The following is an 18335-nucleotide window of genomic DNA, read 5'->3' on the forward strand; positions in this document are numbered from 1 at the left end:
GCAGTAAGGTCTTCGAATGGCTACCACGTACTGGAAGACACCCCACAAGATGGACCATCAAGATTGCCGGAATAGGTTGGATGAGGACAGAGCAGGACCCATCGTCATAGCATTAAACAGTAACGAAATATGGAGCAGTATAGCAACAAACCGGTACCAATTAGATGCCAAAAGAAGAAGAGGTAGAACTGGTACTAGAATATGGAGAGAGTGCTATAGTCCCGCACAGAAAACAATAAGAACGAATGGATGAAGAAGGGAGAGGCCGTTGCCCCGCAATGGGATGATATATAAAATATTTAAAATTAATAAGTAATAGTTTTATATTGTAATACACTTTAATAAATAGAAAAACAACTGTACAAACTCTGTCAAACTTTCAGCAGCATAACTATTGCAGCTTATGCGATACATATATATTATAACACCAGTGGCTCCTTTGCATAGAATGCCGGCTAGATTGTGGGAACCACAACAGCACCTATTTCTTCCGTGAAGCAGTAATGCGTAAGCATTATTGTGTTTCGCTCTGTAGGACGACGTAGCTAGTGAAATTACTGAGCAAACGAGACTTAATGTATGTCTGAAGGTTACGAGCGCAATTGCCGTGCCCCTCAGAATTTTTGGATTTTTCAAATTCTTCGGCATTGTATTGTAATCAACAGGGCGTATCAATAACCAATAGCTGAACGTTCTGCTCGTCTCGTCCCTTATTGTTATAAAAAAAGATATTTGCTCGCCAAACCCGCCATCTTCGGAAACGGAACCAATAAAACAACATAACAATGATTTGACACTTCTTGACTGATTGCTTATGTCCCGTTTACTGATTCACCCTTGCTTTTATACTAAATCACGGAAGTCGAAAAGTATCATCTAATACAAACTGTTATAAACAATTTGTTATGTTTTTAAAGTGAATTTTCACTTGTGGAATTAATATACGTATAAAATTTGAAAACAAAATTTTATGAACGGTGCGGGGCTCGAAACCACGACCTCTCGCGTTTCGTGCGAGTGCTCTCCCAACTGAACTAACCGTTCGAGTGACGTATAAATAAAATACGTCTTAAATCTAGTATACTTTGTTCAACTCTCAACTGTTGTTCAAATATTTCGGTTGAGCAGGTTATCAACTGTAAAGTGGATCCTGTAGATAAAGCCACAATCTGAAAGTTGAACAAAGCATACAAGATTTTACGACGATACGTCAGTCTAACAGTTAGCTCAGTTGGCAGAGCACTCGCACGGAACGCGAGAGGTCGTGGGCTCGAGTCCCGCATCATTCATAAAATTTATTTTTCAAGTTTTATTTGTGTACAAACTGTCATGTTATGTAGGGCACTAATATTATTATAATTGTCAACTTAGTGTGAAGCCTCAACATGTGGCTTTTGATTAATTAAAGTCGTAATACAAACGTTGTAAAACTGATGGCCAAACCACAACTGTCCCGATTCTGCCTCACGTTGCCATAAATCGCGCTCACCGTACTGGTCTCGAATCCATAAGATTAATAGAAATGGGTTATCTAGCGAGTACTTGGATGGGTTTAAAGGTTCCAAGTCACAAGCTTTTAACGGTTCTGTTTTTCTTGTGATTTTCTTGCAATGTGCTTGTAAAGGTCACGGATTATCCAAAGCAATTTATAAGTATAAATTAAATTCTTATTTTAAATGTTGTCTACGCCAAATTTCCTATCGGCGACCGTTAAATTAAATACACCTAAACCCATCAAATAACTAAAACATTACTTCGTTTACCTATTCTGTCAATCGTACTTCATCTATCTGTCAAAAAAACACTTTATTCATGTAGGTCACGGAAATGACACTTATGAATGTCAAAAAAAAATTGTTTCTTATTGAATTTACCGCTACTTCGTAAAGGGTTGAGCTAATGAGAAGAAGAAACTAGAAACTCATTGCCACTCTTTTAAGTCAAGAATTACATTTTAATTGTTTTACAAATCATTTCAATTACAATATTTGCAAAGTGACGCAACAAAAATACTCAAATGTCAAATGCTGAAAGGCTTACAAGAGTAAGTCAAAAAAAAAAAAGAAAATTAATGCTTATAAACACAAGAGTTATTGAGTATAGATGCATCAATCCACACATACCGTAAATAAATAGAGGCATTATGTGAGTATTTCATAAAATATATAATAACTTTAACTTTAAAGGGAATACAACATTCATTCATTCACTCCATTCTACTTCAACTACTTGCACACAACACCTGAACTAGACAAGAAACTATATTTGTATCTAATTCTGTTAAGACACACGAAATATATATCTTTGAGAAGATATCAATCTTTCTTTTGTTCATCGCGAACAAATGTCTGTATATATTTATGTTGCCTAATGCCGATGATTATATTGTAAAAAAAAATATACTTCGCGTAATAAAAAAAAATACTAACAGCCAATTCTTACTTTGGATATTATGAATATCATAATCAATTAATTAATTAATTCAAATTCAATTGAAATATTTTTATTCAAAATAGGATTTAAAATCACTAATTGAATGTCAAAAACTACCACCAATTCAAAAGAGACTGCCTCAGACCTGAGAAGAATGGGCGCAAGAAACTAGAGATATCAAGAATATATTCAGAGACTATCTAATGAGATAGCTATCAAGAATATATTCAGAAGCAACTAGGTAAGATTTTTACCAGTGAGAGGCTCCTTTGTACAGGATGCCGGCTAGATTATGGGTACCACAGCTGCGCCTATTTCTACCGTGAAGCAGTAGTGTGTAAGCATTACTATGTTAAAGTCTGAAGGGCGCCGTAGATAATGAAATTACTGGGCAAATGAGACTTAACATCTTATGTCTCAAGATGACGAGCGCAAATGTAGTGCCGCTCAGAATATTTGGGTCCTGTAATCGTGAAAGGCACTGCATTGGAATAGGCAGGGAGTATCAATTACCATCAGCTGAACATCTGGCTCGTCTCGTCCTTTATTTTCATAAAAAAAATATTAAATCGCTTCAGCGTAAGACTTGAGTATCAAACACCACTTTTCACGCAAAGGGTTGAGTGTTGCAGACCACTCAATATCCTCGCGAGATCGCGGCGATCTTCACATTATGTTCACCAAAATATATTGCCTCTCAGTTCGATTGCTTCATGTCCTCACACATTGGGACTTTAACAAATTCACAGCGGTAGTTTTGGTACTTTTACAGAACATTTTGAGGGTCTTATTTAAGCTTAATTTTAATTTTATCTTCACTATTTATATCTTAACTTTTATAACTTGCGACCTGTATAGCCGAGTGGTTAACGATCCTACCTACTAAGCTAGAGGTCCCGGGTTCGAATCCCGGTAGGTGCAAGCATTTATATGATGAATATGGATGTTTGTTTCCGAGTCATGGATGTTTAAATGTATTTATGTATGTGTATATGTATGTTTATATGAATTTATGTATGTTTAAGTAAGTATATTGTATTAAATATATCATTGTCTTGTAACCCATAACACAGGCTATATATGCTTAACTTGGGGCAAGATAATTTGTGTAAAAAGTGTGTAAAACAAAACAACAATAAAAAAAAACAACTATCCAGTTTCAATCTGACAGCCAGTCCTGACAGAAGGTTTCAACTTTTGGAGCAGTGTAATAGATCAGATGTTTAGATAGCTTTTAAAAGTCATCTTATTTTTGGTTTGTTTATTTCCTAGGAATAGTATCTGCTTTACATATTTCTGTGCTTTTAATGGTCCTTTCCCCAACTCTCTCTGTATGCTAGGACTTAAAAGCATTTCAGAATTTTTATAACGACTTCTTCGCATACCGATCCATATCCATCACTACTTTTATTTGTTTTTTTGATATTTTCGGTGGTTTTTGTTTTAAAATATATTCTTATCATTCGATGATTGGTGTTCAAGTGAAAATGTTGAATAGCTCCAAATAAAATACATTTTGTGTAGTAAGAAGCAATATGATCTTTCTTACACCTTTCCACCTGGAGAGATCGAGGTCCATTTTTGCATGATTTCTTTTTAATAATTAAATTTGAAACAGTTCTGTGGTTCTTAAATATTAAATAAAATCAAATTTTCTGACGTTTGCGTTATTCTTTATTCTGTTTTTTGTTTCTTCGTCCATTATTAGGATAGGTACAACAGTATTCATTATTTAATAATTAATTGTCAAAGCCATCGTTGCAAGATTTTTACAATATTGTTCTTGTTCGAAGTAATTCCATCGAACCGCATTGTATTACAAATATTGTTTAGTAGATAAAATTAATTGTAATAAAACCATGTGTTGCCTTTAGTAAGACAGTACGCGGGTAACCATTGATCGGGCCAGTCCTAGTTACCTACCATTAACCATTACAGGACCGGCCCGACTAAACATTTTAACCATTAAGAAAATTTATTGAATCAGGCGTTACTTTGCGGAAATCCATAATTACACAAATGATTTATTACCTATGCATAGTAGAGATGCAGTACGCGAGTAACCATTGATCGGTCCGGTCTTAGTTACCATTAACCATTTGTCTATAACAGGGCAGGTCCGAGTAACCATTTTAACCAATAGAAATCCGCGTACTCACCAGTAGAACCATTAATTATAGTTATTTAGCAAGTGTCATAGATTAATTTAGTACCTTAAGTAAATAAATACTTTTACCATAAAACCAATCTACATATATCTACCCCTAAGTGCACCCCTTTTCAGTTCTTTCTACAAACGTAGAAGAGCACGAGGAATAATTAATTTTAATGATTTTTGCTTTGTTAGACCAAAGAAGTATAACTTCTTGCGTGCATAATAAGTACACACACGCTTTTATTCAGTGCTGTTACGTCATCCGGATAGGATATACCTGTAGGACGGCCGCGGCGCTATGCATTAAGAACAACAATATTTTTCATTCTATCTTTTCATACAAATCAATTTGTTTTTGAAGTGAACTTCTTTAGAAGCGTTAAGCACTTTTCTTGGGATGGATATAAAATGTTAAACTCGCGAAGAACACTTGGGCTGATCGAAAATTCGTAAGACAGCCGTTGAAATTATGGATGAAGGATTTTTAGGACTGATTTTACTGAGAGATGAACTTTTTAATGTAAAATATTCGGAATAGTTCTGAAATGCTAATTTTTTTATATAATATTATAAAATTATCACTTTTATGTACGATAGTGGAATAAATATACTGATAAATAAAGCAATTCGTGTGAAATTATTCCCAAAATATTCAAAAATGCATAACGTTAATATTCAAGCTATCACTTCTGCTGGCACTCCGGGCGTGCAACTCATTATTTTTTTTTATTTCAAACAGTTAATTCGGATGGATCAGGTTAAGTCTTTTAACTTGGGCATTATTTATATTAAGTATTTTATTTATATTAAATTAGAAATATCCCATATTTTTACAAAACATTATTTTTCTCATAGAGACATTTTGAACAAGTGGTGCAAATCTTGACCGAACAATTTCAACTTTCCAAACATCACTGTAACATACAAATCGATTTAAGCTGTTTAATGTTTCCAGTTTCAAACATCGACTCATTTCTCTTACTTCTGGAAGAAGTAAAATGTACTCTGTTTTGGAGGCTTTAAGTCGATTCTCATTCAGTCACCCTTGACCTAGTTCCAGCCCCAGGCAACGCGTGCTCAGAACAAACTTAAGGTCGAGAGAGGCTTTACTTCTTTGTAATGATATTTTCAATAAGTTATGATTAAGCTATTTTCAATTTCTGAATTGAATGTAATGCCTGTGTTGCTTCTGACCTAATATAAAAAAATTTGTGATTTGGCAACTTGTGGCTTGCACTTTCGGGGAGGATACTGGCATACTCAATGTACAAATACTTATATACAGGGAATATTTTTTATCGGTATATAATGTATATTTTTTATTCAAAACTAGCTGACCCGAAAGACGTTGTTCTGTATATAATAAATTAAATAATGTTTTTTATGTCAATAACATTTTAAAACATCAACAATTATTTCGTAAAATATGATCCCTGTTGTTGTAATGAAATTGTTTCAAACGTATGATTTATCAATCTACATATAGTTGGTTGTCAAATGTCCAATATTATGGTTGCGAAATTTAATTTGTGACAAACCTTAAGATTTATCAATCTACATAAAAATATTCAGATAGATAGTTAACAACTGTAATCTACCAACTGTAGTTAGCTAAAATTAAGCTTAAGTTTATTTTTTACCTATTGAGAAAGTTAGAAAGAAATGGAAAAAATTCTAATTAGTTATTTATTTGAAACTATTCTTTCAATTTAATTTCTGAACGACGGGCGACACATCAAAGGAAAAACTAAATTGTTGTTTTTTTTTTAATTCTGAGCATTTTCATATTTATTCAACCTTTTAAACCTTCCCTGGACTTCCACAAATAATTCGAGACCAAAATTAGCCAAATCGGTCCAGCCGTTCTCGAGTTTTAGCGAGGCTAACGAACAGCAATTCATTTTTGTACATATAGATAGGATTTTAATCACTTATTATCATTACAAACGTCAAAATCTACCTTTCAAATTCTAAAAGATATGCCACAGTCAAAGTCAAAAATCTACTCATATACTTAATCTGGCCATTAATACTGTTACAATTAAAAATAAACAAAATATTACATTTGAATTTGGAATATGTCAATTTATATGATTGTTCATTGAGTTTTCATATTTTGGCGCTAATACATTGTACAATATTTCGCGATGTTAAAATGGGGGGGAAAGAGAACCGATTTGCTGTGATTGAATTTCACAAAACTCTCCATACGTTTGTTATTAGTAAATGTTTGGGTACCGGGCTATTTATAGGTATATTGAGACCTCCTCTGTTTGTGACAGTCTGAAAGCAAAAGACTTTATCGCGGAAGATGAAGATAGCATCTAGAACCATGTCGGGTATTTTATAATAATAATAACAATAAATTTCGTTTATTTCAAAAATTACGTATACATTTTTAATGGTTGAGACTTTAGAGATTTTAAAAGATAACTTACTTAGGACTATACGTTATGTTTTTAAAGTGATAACCCTCACTTCTAGGATTAATACACAAATAAAATTTGAAAAACAAAATTTTATGAACGATGCGGGATTCGAACCTACGACCTCCAGCGTTCCGTGCCGACATAATAATCCTATAAGTGAGGGTTATCCCTTTCAAAACATAACATATTGTTTAGATTTACAAGAGCGACATCTCAAGTCAATTTCATAATATGCAAATATTGGGGTTGAGCAGGTTATCAACTGTAAAGTAGATCCTGTAGATGAAGCCAAAACCTGAGAGTTGAACAAAGCAAACAGAATTTTATTGCGAGGCGGTACTTGAACGGTTAGCTCTGTTGGTTGGTTTGTAGAGCACCGGCACGGAACGCCGCAGGTCGTGGGTTCGAATCCCGCATCGTTCATCGTTGTTTTTCAAATTTTATTTGTGTTACTTAGGACTTTCAGCTTATAAGAGACGTACTGGTCATTTCTTTACTGATAATATAAAAAAGAATAGGGTGATAAAATCGAAACAACTACTGAAGCGGTACGCATAGAAAAAATTTGTTTACGGATAAATAAAATTTTACAATTGATAAACATTTTAACAAACAATATGACCGTATTTATGCTCAAAGTTCTAAGGAAGCTTCCCAATTAGTCGGTAGAGTGCAACGTTGCCCACGTTGCACACTTGCTATCCGACTTCAGTGACGGTTTGGTGGGGTATTAGCTATGAAAGAGTGACTGAGCCATACTTTTGTGAAAAAGGTAACAAAACATCGGCACAAGTGTATCAAGATACCATTCTTGAAAGATAAGGTAGTAAATCCCCTTAACAACACTATGATCAATAACCAAGAATGGTGCGTCTAGCAAGACTCAGCGCCGGGTCATGAAGCTCGGTCTACGCAGACTTGGTTGCAAACGAACGTTTTGGACTTCATCAGAGCTGAACACTGGCCGTCGTCTAATGCCGATCTTAATCTGCTGCATTGTGATTTATGGTCAGTTTTAGAGGGTACGGCTTGCTCTAAACACCATGATAATTTGGAGTCCCTAAAAGAAGCCGTACGATTGGAAGTGAAGAATTTTCCCATGGAAAGAGTGCGTGCTTCTATTGATAACTGGCCCCAACGTTTAAAGGACTGTATTGCAGCTAATGGAGACCACTTCGAATAAGCTTTTTATATTTCAAATAGTTTTATATTTATGTATTAAACTAACACACTTTAATTTTTTTTATCTTTGTGTCAGTATTTTTGGCAAGACTAGGTATATCATAATATCGGTTCATATTTTGTGTGCGATGGAATCCAAAACTACCAATATTAATGAAATTTTGTACACTATTTGCAGTTTGATACAGCTTGAGAGATAGGATATACCTATATATTTCGTTTCCGTAATTGCTTTATAATGTAATAATGTTTGACGTTCATTTTATCAATCAATTTCCACAACAAGGAACAATAACAAATAACAGTGTTTATGTTTTTCTCAACAGCTGACAAACATTGATTTGTTTGTCTAAACTAAGAGATAGAAAAAAAAATAGAAAATATTTATTTTCTTTATCAAGTAAATGTCAAAGTAAAAGTCAATACTCATGACAGGAGCCTTCTTTTAAGCACGCGCCTATGTTAGAAGACTCCGCTCTTCCATAGCTTATTAATACTTATGAAACATTATATGTTATAAAAAAACAGTATTTTATTTATAATTAACTAGCTGGCCCGGCAAACGTTGTTTTGCCATATAAATTGTATTGATATTTTCCTTGCTAGTTGATAAGCTCTCATCTCATTAGCTCAACCCTTTACGAAGTAGCCGTAAATTCAATAAGAAACAATATTTTTATATTTTTTTTTGACATTCATAAGTGTCATTTCTGTGACCTACATGAATAAAGCGTTTTTGAATTTGAATTTGAAATTGAATTTAGGAGATGGCGCTAGTTGTACTCATTAGTAACAATCACACTTCTTTTATATTTTGTATAATTCACACTATAGTTTTATAAATTATAGCCTATTTGTTATTCTGGTGTGTAAGCTATATTATTGTAAAGTTTCATCAAAATCTATTCCGTAGATTTTGCGTTAAAGAAGTTCAAACATACATCCAGACATACAAACTTTCACATTTATAATATTAGTAGGATGTACAGAACAATAGCAAGTATGTTATATTTTGAACAATGATTTATTTTAAAATTTATTTATTCATTTATTATTGATTTAAAATAAATTTAGATTTACTGTTACGGGCTATTAAAAAGTGTAATTTGCCGAAGCATGGTCTTTAAAGGTTAACTTGAATAAATAGTTAATTTAAGCAAAAAGCGCGATGGTTAAATTAACTAAAATAGCTAAGTTTAGTTCTTATTATTGTTTAAAAATAATTTTATCGTTTTGAATTTACGAGTGCTTCAATTTTAACGTAACTCATAAAGGTGTTCGTCTCTCCGACCTTCATCAAAACAGGGTTGTATAATAAATAATTTGATTTTACGCATTCACATCGGATAAGCTACTGGTCTTAGTAACTGGTATTATATAGAATGTTTACCCATATGATATAGAAAAAGACTTGTCCATTACTGAGCCTTTAATATTTTTATTATTTAAACATTATTATTGAAAGTTTTTTAGATAAAGGCCTTCCAATCAAGCCTTATTTGATAGTTAAAATAATTTTAAACACCTGCGTTTTCATAAAAAATATTTGAATATCACTAAAAGAATTATCTAACAGTTTCATATTTTATGGTTATTTTAGTATGGATTCGATGAATTTATTGTTTTATTGTAAAAATAGCATTCACTGATATTTTTTTCATTCAAATTAATGTTCAATTTAAAATAAATAAAAATATTTTTGTAAAAAACCACACTCCATAGTAAATCGGGACATGTAATTTAATAACGTGTGAACGAATTTCTAATGTGATTGGACTGGATAAATTAAATTATAGATTTCTATAGACATTTTAGTGGTCATTATTAAGGCCGCTTTCCCAAGAAATTGCCAAATAGCGCATAATTGGAACAATTTCTTACCGGTTTATATAAAGCTTTTATTTTTACTATAAATAATTATATCTATGACAAGAAAATTCATTTTTTCTTTACATTTCTATCTTAAATAGACATTGTAAAAAAAATCACCAAGGTATATATATTTTACAGTTGGAACCATATTAATCATTCAATCTAGATAAAAGCTAGTGAAATTACTGGGCTAACGAGACCTAACATCTAATGTCTCATGGAGACGAGTGCAATTGTTCTAGTGCCGCTGAAAATTTTTAAATTTTTCAAAAATCCTGAGCGGCGCTGCATTGTAATGGGCAGGGACTATCAATTACCTTTTTGTCATAAAAATCAAAAATACACTCAAATAATACAATACGAAATATAATTTTATTTAAATGTCATGATTATAACAATTAAAATTAGTTATAAGATTTTTTTGATTTTTCTCAATACTCAATAATTTGATAAACAGCTCACGGGTGACTAGTGCAATTAGAAATCAGAAAAATCATCAAATAATAGTAAATATACTCGTTAAATACTAGAAAATTTATTGAAGTAGGCGTTACTTTGCGGAAATCCATTATTATACAAATGATTTGAGTTTTCTTTAGTGTTAGTGAGTGTTCTTTAGAGTTGTCTCGCCAAAATCTGGCACGGTCTCGTGACACAACACGTCCTGAGGATGCCTCGTGTAGAGGCGAAACACGTGTCGAATCGTTAAAAGACAAATATTGGCGGAATTAACACTAAAGAAAACTCAAATCATTTGTATCGTTAAATACTGTATAATATAGTATTAATATGATACTCAACGTATAATGTTAGTACTCGAGCCAGTAGCACACCACTTCCGTGCCAGTAGTGTGCTAGTTAGTACACAGATGTGAACACTCCAGGAGCCAGCCGAGCGGACGCGACTCATAAAACTTTATCTTTCGGGACGCATTTCAATAGTTACAGGAATGTGAGAGGTATACGACTAATTAGTGTATAGTTTGTTGTTCCAAAAACTAGTAATAATTATATTTATTGGATAAATTCGTTTTATTACTTTTGGTTTTAACAAATTTAAGCAAAATTAAAAATATATGTTGTGTATATAATGAGGGTTAGGTACTAAAACACTAATTATAATATCTACTTGTGTGTTGTTATATGTTTTACTTTATCTATTGACATGCACTTTGATTGAACCACTGGGAGGTTCCATTGCACAGGATGCCGGCTAGAGTATGGGTACCACATATATTACTGTGTTTCGGTCAGAAGGTCGCCATAGCTAGTGATATTACTGGGCAAATGAGACTTAACATCTAGCCGAGTTTAATTAGTACTAATTATATAAATAGAATATTAATTATAGCTAATACGCAATTTATTACTCTTTTAACATTGATCTTTTATAAAGTAGGTTTTTTTTATTATAATAATCGACTCGTCGCAATCTCGACGAGCAAGACATTCAGCTGATGGTGATTGATACGCCCAGCCCATTACAATGCAGTGCCACTCAGGATTCTTGAAAAAGCCAAAAATTCTCAGCGGCACTACAATAGCGCTAGTGACCTTGAGCCATGAGATGTTAAGTCTCATTTGCTCACTTATTTCACTATCTACGGAGTCCTTACCTATCGAATTGCAGTAATGCTTATGCATTACTGCTTCACGGCAGAAATAGGCGCCGTTGTGGTACCCAAAATCTAGCCGGCGTCCTGTGCAAAGGAGCCTCCCACTGGTAAAGTTCCCGAAGAACTACTAATGCAATAGCCAGTGAACTGTTTCTACTTGGGAAGTTTACGTATATTGAGCCTCTTGGTGCTACACAACCGATGAAAACAGGCCCGCTTTATTGCTTTAGTGTGCGTGACAAACTACGTCTTACACCTGCGATTTGTATGTCACTTTGTGTTAGTGTGCGTGCATTGCTCAAAATAGAGGTTGTCATAGTCAACCTCATTTTTTTTCGATGTTTTTCGACATAGATGTCACAGTCTATCTAGACGCTTATATGATTTAATTATTTTAATAAAGTCAAATTAATTGATAATTTAAGAATTAAACATTGACTTGAAATTATTAAAATAATATTAATATATAATAATCGTGCAACGCAGAGCAGGTTGAATTGTCGGGGACCTGGTGCTCTGTGAACGGCTGGATCACTTGGTGTTGTGTAGAGACGTCGCTTCATTGTGTGTCTTCTACCGCATTTATCAAGGGGAGTGTTGGTACCTTCACCACCAATGGGTACCTTCAAAAAAAGCGCGTACAACTTCCTTTAAGGCCGGTAATGCTCCTGTGATTCCTCTGGTGTTGCAAGAGAAAGTGGGTGGTGGTGATCACTTAACACCTGGTACGCTCGTTTGTCCTCATTGTCCATAAAAAAAATAAAAACTATTTCTCTTTAAAACTTAAGGATTGGCCTTTTTTTGTATATCCGCCCTTAAACCGCAAATTTTAGAATTGTTCCACTATCTCTCTAATTTTAATCGCATTAATATCTGAGCGAGAAACACCATCAAATCAGTTTAAAGGGTTTCAACAGATTTGTTTTATAATTAGCTTACATAAGGGTGATTATTGTGTAAACGAGAATGCGAAGTTAGGCTCATTCTCTCGAGTGATAATTAGCATAATAATACTTGATGTTGATACACTCACGGATTATTAAAAAGAAAAATATTATTAGATGTGAATTTAAGTAAAGGGATAGGATAGATTTCATGATTCGTAATCTTCTCTCTACTTTCTCTACCGAAAGACGCAATATTTTTAGGCCCCCACAAGATGGACCGACGATCTGGTCGCGATCGCCGGAATAGGTTGGATGAGGGCAGCGCAGGACCGATCGTCGTGGAAATCTTTGGGGCAGGCCTTTGTCCAGCAGTGGAAGTCTTCCGGTTGATGATGATGATGAATCTTCGTTCGTTCGACTCGTTCTTAGATAATGTCTGCCCCAAATGGGGTCATTTAGAAACAAACATGTATTTTTCAGTGTTTGCTAGAAAATATCGTGATTCGGTAGTTTCCCACTCTCAAACAATAATAAGTACTACAATCGTATCGAAATGCTCCTCGATTCAAATCAGTACTTCATAAATTTCTTCTTGTACGTCGAAAATTATCTAGTTGTTGATCTCTGAGGTTTTACTGGACGATTTCGTATTGCCAGCCGATCCGTTTTACGGGCTGCCTCGCATTGCTCTTGTGATTCATAGCGCGAAGTCAATCCATACTAACGCGGTTCTTTTCACCTGCAATTTCTTGTTCTTCTTCAGTCCTTCCATTCGCAATGTTTCGAATCCTAGCTGCATTACGTCTTTGTCGGGAATAATTTGATCGCCTTGGTCGTGACATTGTTAATGATAATATCGGCACAATAAGCTAATAGAAACTCAAAACAATCACACCAACCAGTCAACTTGAATAACATGACGTGCACTGTCAGTTGTATTTTATAACTCATGTAGTGTGAAACTAACAAAAAACTTTAATGAATTCTTTATAATCTCGAGATGTCATCAAAATGTCAATCCATACAAAATGTATCAGAAAATAATTTTTTTTATAATAATATTTTTTCGTGATTTTTTTGATATTTTATTACTTTTTGGATTTCTCTTAGTCTGGACTAAGAGAAATCCAAAAAATCAAACAACAGAAAAATTGGTCTAGCCGTTCTTGAGTTATAAACGGTGTAACTAACACGACTTTGTTTTATATATAATATAGATTATTGACATTTTCTAATGAAGACTTATAAATTATTATTTTGTAATTATTCGTCGTGAAAAGGTGTATTTTGAAATACTTACTTTCAATTAATGTTTTGATTTGATTTGATTTAAGGAGGTGGTCTTTGGTGGTCTTTAGTTTAATGCGGAATGTTTGCCATTTGGTCCATTAAAAATTTGACATAATTTGACCCAGCAGTTTTCATTTTATGAATATTTTCGTTTACGTGGATGATATAATTATAGTTTGTGTACGGCTTTTTTAGGAGTTTTCATTTATGTATTCAAGCTTGAGACTATCATGCTTACGCTATCAACATGTTTAAAAAAGATTCTATATAATGGTAGGTACTGCCAAATTGGCTTCAAAACAGGGGGTCATATACAGAGCGAGACAATACGTCGAACCAGATAACATTGCAGGGTCTCTATACGGCGAAGGTGCAAAACAAATAGAGCACTTCTCTTATATCTAGACTATCTAGACTGAAATTATGACAGAGAGCATTCCGAGGAGTTATTTATATATTTATACCTCATTTCTTCCGCTGAACTCGAAGATCAATCAACATTTCACAAACTAAATAAAATTAGGTAGTTAATTTGGTAAATATTCCCTATTAATAAATAAAATATGGATAAGTCATTGCTGCATTATTTCTTCAGAAAAGCGCAAGCGCCAACAGGTCCGAGCCTCCCCCCACCCCTTCCTACTTCCGCACCTCACAATCAACATGTAATCCATTCGTTGTTCACTTACCAGTGGGAGGCTCCTTTACACAGCATGCCGGCTAGATTATGGGTACCACAACGGCGCCTATTTCTGCCATGAGGCAGTAATGTGTTAACATTACTGTGTTTCAGTCTGAAGGGCGCCGTAGCTAGTGATATTACTGGGCAAATCAGACTTCACTAAAACGATGTTTACAATCCAGATGAGGGTAGTTGAATATTATTAAGAAAGTAATATTGCAGTAATAAGAACTAACATTTATGTATTTCATACAAATATAACAACTTGAATAAACAAATCTAGGCGGCATTTGCTAACAAATTTTATTTGATACTTTTATCAAACCAATGACAGGGTTCTTAAGAGTTCGTTGTGCTCTTAAATTCAGTAAAGCATAAGATTTGAAAATAAGACGGGATTATATTACAATAAAGTCATTGACCTCTTTCGTGGGTACTTACTCTTTCAATAACAACTTGCCATTAGAGGTGGTCGTTAAACCAATAAACTTTTATTAACAGTTTTGTATTCGTTAACGAATTAACTGTTTTTCTTCAACGAAAAAACCTGTTGAACACATTAAGCTAATAAATTAAATCAACGTCTTTGCCCGTAACTCGCAATAAATGAAGCATAATTTCTACCCTTTTGCACCTATCCCTTTCTCAGTTGCACTTCCACCACAACAACGCCAGTAAATTGATGATTTAATGCCTCACTAACACAGCTTAAGGCCGGAACGTATTAGCGCGGCGCTGCGCAGCGCTGCACTGCGCGGCACTAAGCGTCAAAATATTATTTCAACCATTTTGTATGGAACATGTCGCACTAGAGCAGCGCTGCACTGCGCGTCGCGTCAGACTTGCTTCCGAGAGAATATTTTGACGCGAAGTGCCGCAACGCGCAGTGCAGTGACGCTCAGTGCGACACAGCAAGCGGCGCTTCGCTTCAGTAAGCATACTGTTCAAGGTTAAATTTATAGAATTTTGTCTTATAATTTAATTAATTTTAATAACCAAATAAGTAATAATAATAAGCGCCTAGTATCTATGTTAGATTCAGTAGTTATATGTTAGATTCAGTAGTTTAAAAGAAATATTTATAGTGACAGTTTAAAAGCGCTTAGTTTTAGCCTAATTGAAAAAAGTTTATTTTTTTTTAGACTTTGATATCTTATTTTTTTTTCTCATCCGTTAATAGATTCCTCTTCTGCACACAATAAAGAAATAATGATCTAATCCTCGTCACTATCGCTCATCTTGTAATGTGGCTCGCACGCAAACTGCTATAGAAATGACGCGAGCTGCCGCTTACTGCAGTTGTAGTGCAATAGATACCGACTAGCGACGTGAAGCGACGCGCAGCGCAGCGCCGCTGTAATGCGTTCCGGCCTTTAATCCAAAACAGTTGACGAATTTGCGAACGAAAACGTTGACTTGATATTATATTGAAGAAATAGCAAATACGTATAAATTAAATTTAGCATTGTTATTAATCTAATATGAACCTAATAAAACCTAAATTATTAATAAATGCATTAACCGATTTTTCAAAACCCGTTGACGATTTAACAGTTTCTTCAACCTGTTGACCATTGACAAAAAACAGTTAAATTAAATTAATTTAAGAACCTTCAATAACACACCTCCACCCGCAATGTATTTACAAAAAAAAACATAAATTTGGAGAAATTGACTGATATTAATTATAATAATAATAAACGTCTATTTCAGACACACATCCATATTGCATAATTTTACAAAGTCACAATTATAATCGGTCAAAATTACTTAAGAATTACAACTATTTCTTATATATAAAATTCTCGTGTCACAATGTTCGTTCCCGTACTCCTCCGAAATGGCTTGACCGATTCTCATGAAATTTTGTAAGCATATTGAGTAGGTCTGACAATCGGCCAACAACTATTTTTCATACCCCTAAATGTTAAGGGTGGTCCACACGATTATTTTTTTTTTGACATTTTTTTTTAAATTTGTTTGATTATGAGTCAGCCTTAAAAAATACATACAACTTCAAATTTTCACCCATCTACGATCAACAGTTACTTTTGTATCGCGATTTTAATATCGGCAATACAACGTTTGCTGGGTCAGCTAGTATGAATATAAAGATATTAATTTGAATTTTTAAAAAAAAACATTTGATAGCTATTTATGGTTGTTACTATGATGCAAATTTAACCAATATTTAAGAATGGGATTGTTCAAGTGCGGTTCAAGTACTCAGAAGTGAGGGTTATCTCTTAGAAAAAAAAATAACAAATCTTGAAGAGCAAACGGAGGAAGAGCTTATTTGAAAAAATACTATATTTTGCATTATATGAAATTTATTGGAAGAAATGGAAAAAAGGCAAATGATAATACGATGCTTTTGAAATATCAATTATATCATATCAATCATATTGTGTTGTTAAAGGCTGGAACTCAATTTGCATTAGTCAAATAAGTAGTTTTTCTTTTTTTTCATTTCCATTCTTTCAATTAATAAGTAAAATTTAATAATGTGTACTTTCATTTCTTATTTTGTTTTTATTGTAGCGATTGTATTAGATCTATTTTACAGTAGTAGTTACAGAGTATTTCTTGTAATTTTTATGTTCACCATAACTGTCCTATACTTTAGAAATACTAATTGTAAGGACGAGACGAGCAGGACGTTAAGCTACTATAACAATGCAGTGCCGCTCAGGATTCTTGAAAAACCCCAAAAATTCTGAGCGGCACTAAATCTGCGTTCGTCACCTTGAGACATAAGATGTTAAGTCTCATTTGACCAGTAATTTCACTAGCTAAACACAGTAATGCTTACACATTACTGCTTCACGGCAGAAATAGGCGCCGTTATGGTACTGTTTGATTTATGAAAGCTAGAGAAAATATTACCGTTAGCACTAATAAAATAGTTTAAAAAACTATAAAACACTTGCCACTTGCCCCAATGGCCAATGCTTGAAAATATTATGATTGAAATATAAAATGAACATCAATTCCTGCCTTATCGATGAAAGATGAAATAATTATATGAATTTACAAAAATCTTATATTACAAATTGAATAATTTTATCAATTAATGCATTGTCATCGGTCCTTGATAAATCTACGAAGTTTGAATGAAATCCGGCCGTTTAATGTGGGTTAAAATCGCGCCCAAATGAGTAGGTTACAAACAACCATAATTATATACAGGTGAAGCTAATAAAAAGCGTGTAAGAAGAGCCTTAAATAATCGAGTGTTTAAACGAGGGTTCTCTCAAAAACTTTTAAAGGAATTGATAAATTCATTGAAGTTTTATGATAAACTCAACAAGCTGTTTCTCAACATCAGCAGCATTGTGGCAAGGTTTACTGGAAGCCTTCGCTTGGCAAGCTGCCAACAGCATTTCACATAGGAGAGGTGAGCCGTGTAGTTGAATGATATCAGATATGAGCCTGCACCGGGCCGACCGTTATCAAGGCGAAATAATAAAATTGAAAATATATCGAAATATAAAACAAAAACAGGTCTGTCTAAGTATTTCTTAACAAAAGATTTTTGGAGTTTACTCCTTAAGAATCGATTTTCATATAAGGAGCAAGGTATGAGAAAAATCTGGAGAGTAAAACCTACTCATCAAATGGGATAGTAACATTTTTGGTGCGCATCATTTCTCGCGCACCTTTCACTTTTCAGTTGGCGTGACAGTCTAGACGCTCGGTCTCTATATTAGTTGTATTGCAGTGATACAGATAGGAAATATAATTTTTTTTTTTCTTGTATTTTGAAGATTTATTATATTATTTAAATTA

The 18335-nt window shown here is 33.7% G+C and overlaps 1 protein-coding gene across 1 annotated transcript in view; it reads right to left on the reverse strand.

Moving 5' to 3' along the window:
* Positions 1-18335, reverse strand: part of LOC126968764 (atrial natriuretic peptide-converting enzyme-like) — a 188505-nt gene that overhangs the window by 138329 nt on the left and 31841 nt on the right. The gene's annotated exons all lie outside the window — the stretch shown is intronic.

Source organism: Leptidea sinapis, chromosome 16, assembly GCF_905404315.1.
Source record: "Leptidea sinapis chromosome 16, ilLepSina1.1, whole genome shotgun sequence".
Classification (NCBI taxonomy): domain Eukaryota; kingdom Metazoa; phylum Arthropoda; class Insecta; order Lepidoptera; family Pieridae; genus Leptidea; species Leptidea sinapis.